The sequence below is a fragment of the Lepisma saccharinum genome, chromosome 8, assembly GCF_977018435.1.
Source record: "Lepisma saccharinum chromosome 8, izLepSacc3.1, whole genome shotgun sequence".
NCBI lineage: Eukaryota > Metazoa > Arthropoda > Insecta > Zygentoma > Lepismatidae > Lepisma > Lepisma saccharinum.
The window spans coordinates 83006189-83015575 of record NC_139236.1 but is presented as its reverse complement, the minus strand read 5'-3'; the positions used below and the strand labels follow the sequence as shown (position 1 = coordinate 83015575).

Sequence of the window (9387 nt, the reverse complement as noted above, 5' to 3'; positions counted from 1 at the left end):
TGATGACTCTGTAATCCAAGAAGTCATTGATCAATCAAGGGATTCCTATTTGTTTGTCAGGTGTCAAAATAAGCTATTTCAACTATAATATAATACAATTTACACAATATTTTGCAAAATTGTTAACGTAACCAGTAGGCAAACATTGTCTGTAGTGATGCAAGAGTCTCTCCTTTGAAGGAAATAAGAGTCCGTGGTGGACTAAGGGACCCATGTTTTTAATGTTTAGCAAGTACAAAAAAAAGTACTACACATTTTTACACAATTCATAAAGTGTAGATAATATGTAACCATTATTATTTAATTAATTTGATTTTTCTTGCATAACACAACACAATGGTGTTGTTGGATTCTCGTTAGATTCCTTTGCGAGTAAAAATCTTGCATACTGTAAACTAGAGGGAAACATTATGAAGCACGATTTATAAAAGGCTTCCTTAATCAGTTCTGCAGAGAGGCCCAAAGCTGTTGGTACATATTAATCGTCTATTAACATTATCGACCTGTAAATATCAAGTAGATAGAGTCCCTTGCAAAGCAAGTTACACACAATAATTTAAAATTGGGAGTCAGTGCTCGTATTGGTAATATCGTGTGTGTATCGTTGCAGGTATAACCATGTTTAGCAGTCCGAAGTTGTGACACTGTTCCAACCTACATGAAGATGTTTTCACATATATCATTTTCGTTATATTAAAATTGTAATCTCGTGTATACTTAATAAAAAATAATAAAATACTGAAGGTAATAAAAAGTATAATTTTTATTTACCATTCTTGCTCTCTTTTGTTGTTTTTCTCTTGAAATATTTTTCCGTTTTAATGTCCGGAAAACAGCACCACAGAGGATTACACCGATGAGCCATTACATTATGTCCGCAGTCCTATGCGCAGCAGTGTTCGATGAACGATGTGCTGTGAAACATTGTCCTGGCCACCACTCAAGGTAGATAGAGGCCACCACTGTGGTGTCTGTGGGCGATTTCTCGCACTGTGGCCGTGCGGTCGCTCCAAACAATGCGCGACAGCCTCCTCTGGCATCAATGAGTCACCGTCGATACACGGCTGGGCGACGTGTCGTCGTTGTTTGCCCATCGTTGCACCACTTTCAATACGTGCTCACAACAGCGGCACGAGAGCAGATACAGTCAACGGCAAAGATAATGGTAAGCAAATTGACGACCGCTATTTTCATAACTTTTTAATTCTAACATCCTGTGTTGTTTTAAGGAATGAAACTATCTTGGTTAGAAGCAGGCATTGTTCTCTGCAAATTGACGTCTTTATTTCAATTCATTGTCATCACACTGTGTAATACAGACCGAATGAAAATGGTGGTGGACAATTCGCCGGTGGGTGTACCAAGGTGCCGTGCCATCACCAATTTGACCTCCCATCAAACTGGGAAAGATCGGCCGCTTTTCCCATTCTGACGCTGGAGACACTACTAAGCGAAAAAAAGGAGGAACAATCCCCGCTCCCCAAAGAAGCTCGCGGGGGTGAGTGGTGCCCGACCTGAGTCAACCGGCACCCAAAGGCGCAGACCACTCATGAGGCGTTGATGAACTCTTGAGTACTGTAAACATGTCTGGTCTTTTGCCTAGGCGTAGTCTTGCCTTCAGAATAGATCCAGTCAAGCCGGATTTCTCCCTTGGGGGAAACCTCCATTCATGCTTGACATGCACTAGTATGCTAACTACCTACATGACATCGGGATTTGTTTAAACCTGATTTCAATGTTCGAGCTGTAGACCTTCCCAATATCGTATGCTGCCAGCGTGTCACGTGTTACTCTCCACGCGCGGTAAATGTTCCCGGGCCGGGGTGGTCATAATGTAATGGCGCATCGGCGTATACTGGCTGTCATTCCAGACGGCAGAATATCGCTAGCGTGCAAAATGTAGCCCAGAGCCTTGACCAGGAGGTTGCCATTTGGGTGGTTAAGGAAGACGCCACGAGAGGACAAAAAATATTCGGAATGAGCACAACAAATTCATTCGAAAAATCATTTGACAACTTATCTTAGAAAAATGCTTCCTACGCAAGGGCTGCTGAAGAACTGGACGAATGCCAGGGGCGCCAAACTGCGTGCCCTCTTTGATTAGCGCCAAAAACTTATTTTTGATTACATAAGGGAGGATATTTGTTTTTAATATAGTTGGATTTGTGTAGAGAAGAATTAATTGAAGTTACTGCTGCATAACATAATAAATATGTTGCAGTCATGTTACAATTTAAGCTAAGAGATGCAACTAAGCTGTAAAAAAAGGCCCATTTACTTATATTCGACACGCTCAACCTCAACTGCATAAAGCAGGATCTACCATACAGAGGGACAGTAAAAGCAAGCTGTTGTCCCAGTCCATTCTTTTAGGAAATTATCTTTATGAATTCAAACCAGAACTTAGAGCTTTTCAATTTTATTTTTAACAATGCCAGAAAATAGAATTCTAATAGACACCTAGTTAATATTTCCCTTTCTTTTTATATCAAATTCAAATAAATTTATATCCTACAACTTAATTAATTAATAATTTGGGGATAATACGTGAGTAGTGCCCGCGGCCATACGACCGAGAATTATAGATTAGGTTCCTGGATACTGAAACTAATAATAATCTAATTATCAATTGAAAATAACAAACCTAATATTGAACAAATAAATAAATATCTAACTAAAGAATTAGAAGGAACCCCAATCTACTTACATCCCCCATCGCATAGCCACACTCACCATTCACGTGTACAGTAAGAGTTACTCCACTCTTTCCCCCTTAACGGATGCCTTCCGACTGAGCAGGCTTGATTCTTCCTCATGGCTCTGAGCATGCTAGCCAATCAAAATGAGGCAAGACGTCATACAATGATACCACTCACTTTGTGGGCAGAGGGTTATAGAGATTACTGTCATTTTGATACCGTTACTAAATAAATGCATATCTCGTACAATAAACGCATTCTTTAACACTAAGCCGCCGGCCCATGTGGCGGAGTGGTTAACACATCGTGCTACGACGCCAGGGGTCCCGGGTTCGAATCCTGGCCTGGGCATGGATATTTGTAAGTGTCCATTTCATCATATCATCACTCATCCCCATCTTCGCTAATTAGCCAAAAGTGGCACAAAAAGCGAAGTAAAATAGAGCAAATCAAATAATAATCAAAATCTTTAACACTAAGTGCTTATATAAAGTCGTAAATATGTAAAACATTCAATGATTTTATTGGGCGTGGAAAGTAGGAGCAGGGCCACAAATCCACCTCACATTTTTTTTTTAAAAATTATGGCAGTCTAAAATTTCCCCGCCACGTAATATAAACTGAAGTATCGGTTACAATCTACATTTAGCTACGTAAGAATTACTCACTTCCGTTTTAGACAGGTTTAAAGCCACGATGTCCTGCAAGATGTCCTCAAGACTTGAGAAATCGAAGCAAGTTTGTTTCCAAGGACGCCGAAGGAATTGCTGTTGAGGAACAGTCATCTCTTGTTTATGTCCAGAGGCCTCTTTTATAGCACAACACTCCATTATGACTGTCATTAAGAGACTCGCGCTATTTGCCTTCTGTGTGTTCGGCTACCGTGCTGTATCCACATACTACATGATCTAACCAGTTTCATACACAGTCACCACTGGCATCATAATCTCGGACATGCGCATCATCATAATTTTTTTAACGGGGAGGTGAGGGGGTAAGGCCGTTCATGAAACTTGATTACAAATAATAATTATAGAATAGCAACTATTATAAACCAAATTTAGTAAACCCATTTTATTCCAAATTTACTACTAATACTGGGATCCCAGGTTCGAATCCCGGCCTGGGCAAGGGTGTTTTCTGTTGTTAATCAATTTTATCATATCACTCATACTCATCGTCGCGATTAGCCAAAAGTGGCAGAAAAAACACCCTAAATAACAAAAATTACAAATCACTACCCTGAGGAAACTTCTGCTAGATCCACAATTTGAGTTCATATGCACCACAACTCTTTCTCATTGTTTTTTTTTTTTTTTTACATTTCGTGTAGTGAAATGCATATATCTGATTGGATTTTAAAATGTATTTATTTATTTATTCCAAGTTTCAGATACAGCACTTGTAAGGCCATTTTACACTGAAAACTGTAATATATTAAAAATAATAATTCAAGATGGTTTTAGGTAAAAACAAGGAAGGTAATTATAAACATGATAAGTAGGGAGACAAATTTATGGTAAATAAAAACTGAGGAGAGCGGTAAATAAAATGTTAGATCAGCGGTATATACCAGCGGTGGAAAAAAAACAGGATAATCTTATCGCTGCTATAGCTAGCAAGTTCAATGAAACCGGAAGTTGAGTAGACATTCGGGGGAAGAAAGGAATGCAGCTTGACAGGGAGCGAAGTTTTCGAACTGAGATTATGTGCATGGGAAATCCCAATTTGAAGCGTCTTCCTGATGTGATCGAAGATAAAACGTTCTTCAGCTGCAAGTGGTAGGAAACTTTAGGCAAACGTTTCGTTACAAATAGACAGTTTGAGCGCACAACCTCGATTGCCGGTTTTTGCGTGTTTTCTACTTAATTTGATGATATTTCACGGATATTTCGCGAAAAAGCACACATTTCGCATTACTTCGCGAATAAAACTCATGCATATCTCATCATTGGGAGTGAAGTTTCGTCCAGAATGTTCAAAATTGCATCTTTTTTTTTCACATTTTGCGATTTCGCGCATCGCGAAAATTCAATGTCCCTAATCATAAGACATAAACAAGGAAACAAAAGATTTACATATTCATTCTTAGAGATCAGAAAATACTTGCAGGGGCAAAAATGTCGATGTTTGCGGGTAGTTTATTATAGATTTGGGGTAGCTATGAAACAGGGAGCGCTGATTAAGGGAAAGCCTAGCGGTGGAGTTGTGGAACAATTCAGTGTTTCGTGTCGATCGAGAGGGAACTCTGAAGTTGAATTCTGTAAGTAGAAATTCTGATCTTAATTTTCCACTCAATGATTTTATAGAAAAGATTCAAATCGGCCAGATCGCGTCGGGTCTGCAGTAACTGAATGTTCAAAGTAGTCAGGATGTCAGGTTTCTGAAGCCGCAGAGAAGGAATTCTATGACGAACAATGGCGGTAATAAGCTGAGGACGGAATCCACGTTGGAAAGATTAGTATTGGAAGCTATGGCCCAGACTGGAGAGCAGTATTCAAGAATCGGAAAAATGAATGACTTGAAAAATAGGCTAAGGGAAGATGGAGTATCAATAGAGGTATGCAAATTTAGTTTTTGACGAAAAGACGAAATATAAAATAACATGTTGTAATGTTCATTTTTCAGGTTTCTGAAAGGTGTGAGATGCATTTTTCTAGCCTGTTTTGTCACGAAATAATGCAAAATGAACTGAAAAAATGCGATATATACTCTTAAATACGAAATTTACCGTTTATATACCGATGCGACACTTTCTGAAGTCGGAAGTATCCTGTGAGTTATGCAATTCACGGAAAATTGATTAATTCTGCTGTAAATATTTGACAAGCAAAAGTGGATCCCTTTACATAGGAATAAACTTAATACTCTGGTAACTCATAAATGTGCTATTAGAAGAGATAAGTTTATTTTGTGCAATAAGTGCAGTTTTAAATCAAATTTAGGCTTATATTCACAATTTTAAAACCAAAATGTCATTTAGTAGTTGTATTTGTGGTAGGATAAGGACCACTTACAAGTGTAGAAAGGAAGAGCCCCCCTCCAGCAGATTTGCTTACACTTAAAACAAGCTCAACATGAGCATATGAGCTTTTTGCTCAAGTGTGGAACCCTGCCTAATCCAAGAATTTTGTAAAAATGCCCTCGGGAATTTTTCAGAAAGGAAGAGCTCCTCCCAAGCAGATTTGTTTACACTTAAAACTAGCTCAACATGAGCACATGAGCTTTTTGCTCAAGTGTGGAACCCCCTCTAATCCAAGATTTTTGTAAAAATGCCCTCTCGGAAAGGAAGAGCCCCCTCCGATTTATTTGTCCATACTTACAAAAGTTGCATCAGCCGGATTTTTGTCCATAAACTTGTCAAAATTGGCCACACCGGAAATTAAGCCAATACACACACACATACACACCCATATACACACATATTTACTTCCAATTTAAGTTCAATTGGACCCCTGCCACTCTCACAACACTGGGTGATGCAATGCTCGGGAATTTCTGTAAGTAGTGGCGCTGGGGAGAACGTGCAAAACAAAAATCAATACCAGCGCCACTACTTACAGAAATTCCCGAGCATTGCATCAGCCAGTGTTGTGAGAGTGGCAGGGGAGAATAGATGTGTTGTTAACAGTGCTCCTCATACTTACAGACCTGTTTGGTTTAAATATTCATATTGAACAATATAAAATCTGATGTTTGTTGTAATCCACTCTTATTTAGGGTCAGGCTTATATTTGCCCCAGCTTGTTATACAAAAATTAATACATAACAAGGTTATTGCTATTCAAGATAAGCATGTTCGTGCAGGTATTTGCGGAAGGTCAGTGTGAATGATTTTTTCCCACTTGTGGGCCATTGGCTCTACAACCTGTCATAAGATAAGCATAGGGATTAGATTTAAAACCCAGGAAATTTTATATAAATACTAAAGCCAAAAATATTAACACACATACACACATACACACATACACACACACACACAAAATACAGTGCTGAACCCAACTGATCCAGTATAAAGTTTTGAATTGAACCCCAGGAAATTGTATATAATAAACAACGGCAAAAATGCCAAATCAAAAATATTGCAATCAGTGCAATAAAAATATATTTAGCTCTAATTGGGCCAGACACCAAAAGATTTGTAACCCAGACAAATACAGAACTCCCACAAAAATTTGCCCCAAATGCAATAGAAAATATAACATGCAATACTTCACATATACACATAAAAATACTTGCTCTGCACAGTCATCAACATTGCCCCCACAAGCATCTACATCTGGTCTGAAAAGGAAGCATGAAGCACCCGTTAATGCTGGACCTGCAAAGCAGCCACGCTATGAAGCCATCCATAGCAGTTTTAATGCTCAACTTAGGGATTATCGGTTTGTATCAGAGCCAAGATGTGATATTAAGAATTTTTTGAACAGTGTAAAACCTGACGTACAGGCAATTCTAAATGCACAAAATGGCTCTTATAAGCTTTCTCTCAAATTGTTTGCACAATATAAGAAACCAAATGGCACAAAATTTATACAGCCCCACATAACAGAAACTGTACCAGTATATTCAAATGCAAATTCGGACAGAATAATAAGCAGGTTGATAGATCAATTGAATATTGAACACTCTGAATTTGCTGCAAAAGAGTCTGGATGGAGCCTATGCGGCTCTTCGCACAAGTTATATGTTAATATTTCTGAATTCAGCCCATTACAAGGATCTACATATCTGCCATTACCTGCTAATATTAAAAACATAAAAGCCGTGGTCAATATTAAAAATAATGATGAGAAATGCTTTTTGTGGTGTATATTAGCTGCTTTGTTTCCAGTTGTAAGGCATCCTGAAAGAATAAATTATTACAAACAACATGAACATGATTTTGACGATGCAATGAAGGGTTTAGAATATCCAATGTCTGTACAGAATATTGATAAATTTGAAAAAAAGGCCCGGGATATCAATGGCAAACAATTATCCATTAATATTTTTATTTGCTCTACTAGCCGTGGCAATTGCCCGATAGAACCTCTCAGAATCAGTACAATCGATGATGAATCTGCTATTCCAATTGATTTGCTCTTAATTGAAGGGGATGGCACAAATCATTACACTCTGATACATAATCTTCAAGCTTTAGTGAGAGCACAACTAGACAAATCCAATACAATATTCAAGTTGTGCAGAAGATGTTTAACTGTATTTGATGGTAGAAAAACGGTAAAGAGGGTTCCTGAAGAGAATGTAGAAATTGCTAAAAACAAATTAATTGAGCATCTGAAATACTGTGGGAACCATAAACCTGTTCATATGGTGATGCCAATGCCAAGTGAAAATTGCAAATTTAAAAAGTTTGAAGCCTTGTTGGAACACCCAGCATATATTGTCTATGATTTGGAATCAAACCTCAAATTTTTTTCATTCTGTAATCCAGATCCTGAAGAATCTTCTATTACACCATACCAGCTACATGAACCTTCCAGTTTTTGTTATGTGGTTGTACAGGATGGTGATGTTAGTAAAGAATATTCATACATGGGGCCAGATGCCATCAAAATATTTGCACATAAAATAGAAAATGAGTGCCGTGACATAGCATCTAACATCTTATTAAAATCAAAACCCATGTTGCCTTTAACAGAGAAACAGATTGAGGATTTCAACAATGCAGAAAAATGCCCGGTATGTGATTGTGAATTTTCAGATACAAATATCAAGGTGAAACACCATTCTCATACAGATGGTCGATATAAACAGGCCCTGTGTAATAGCTGTAATATTAAGATCAAGAGACCAAAATTTATCCCCATATTTTGCCATGGAGCATCCAATTATGATTTTCATCATCTAATCAGGTACGAGGGGTTTGAGAAGCAGAATTTAAATATTTTAGCTGAAAATGATGAAAAATATATATCTATTAGCAAAACAATTAAAGTTAATGGAGCTCCTATTCACATGAGATTTCTTGATTCTTACAGATTTTTATCTGCTAGCCTGGATACACTGGCCACTCAATTATCTGATAATCAATTCAAAATCACACGTGCATTGTTTCCAAATCAGGATCTGAAATTAATTAGGCGGAAGGGTGTATATCCATATGATTATGTTACAGATTTTTCTAAATTTGATGAGTGCTCCCTGCCTCCACAACATGAGTTTTACAGCAAAATCAGAGGATCTGGAATCACTGATGAAGATTATCACCATGCCCAATTGATGTTCAACAATTTAAAATGCCGGACATTTGGTGATTATCACATGGCATATTTGAAACTTGATGTGACCCTCTTAGCAGATATATTGCAGACATTCAGAAAATCTTCTATGCAAAATTATGGACTGGACCCAGTGTATTTTTACAGTGCCCCGGGCCTAGCATGGGCTGCAATGTTTTTAAACACCAAAAAGCAATTGGATCTGATCCAAGATCAAGATATGTACTTGTTTATGGAGCAAGGTATAAGAGGAGGGATGGTGCAATGTTCTCAGAGATATGCCAGAGCAAATAATATATATATGCGTGATGATTATGATCCAGCACGGCCATCAAATTATATATTGTATGTGGATGCAAACAGCCTGTATGGTCATGCTATGATGGATAAACTGCCATATGCAGGGCTTGAATGGGTCGAAGATTTCAATATTGAGGATCTTCAAGACTTTGATGACAGTAATT

The 9387-nt window shown here is 38.0% G+C and overlaps 1 long non-coding RNA gene across 1 annotated transcript in view; it reads right to left on the bottom strand.

Annotated features, from left to right (window-relative positions):
- Nucleotides 1-3465, bottom strand: part of LOC145991227 (uncharacterized) — a 140208-nt gene extending 136743 nt beyond the window's left edge. The window contains exon 1 of the long non-coding RNA XR_014442025.1: nt 3368-3465. This is a non-coding gene — a long non-coding RNA (uncharacterized LOC145991227). The remainder of the gene's footprint in view (nt 1-3367) is intronic.
- Nucleotides 3466-9387: the final 5922 nt, after the last annotated feature.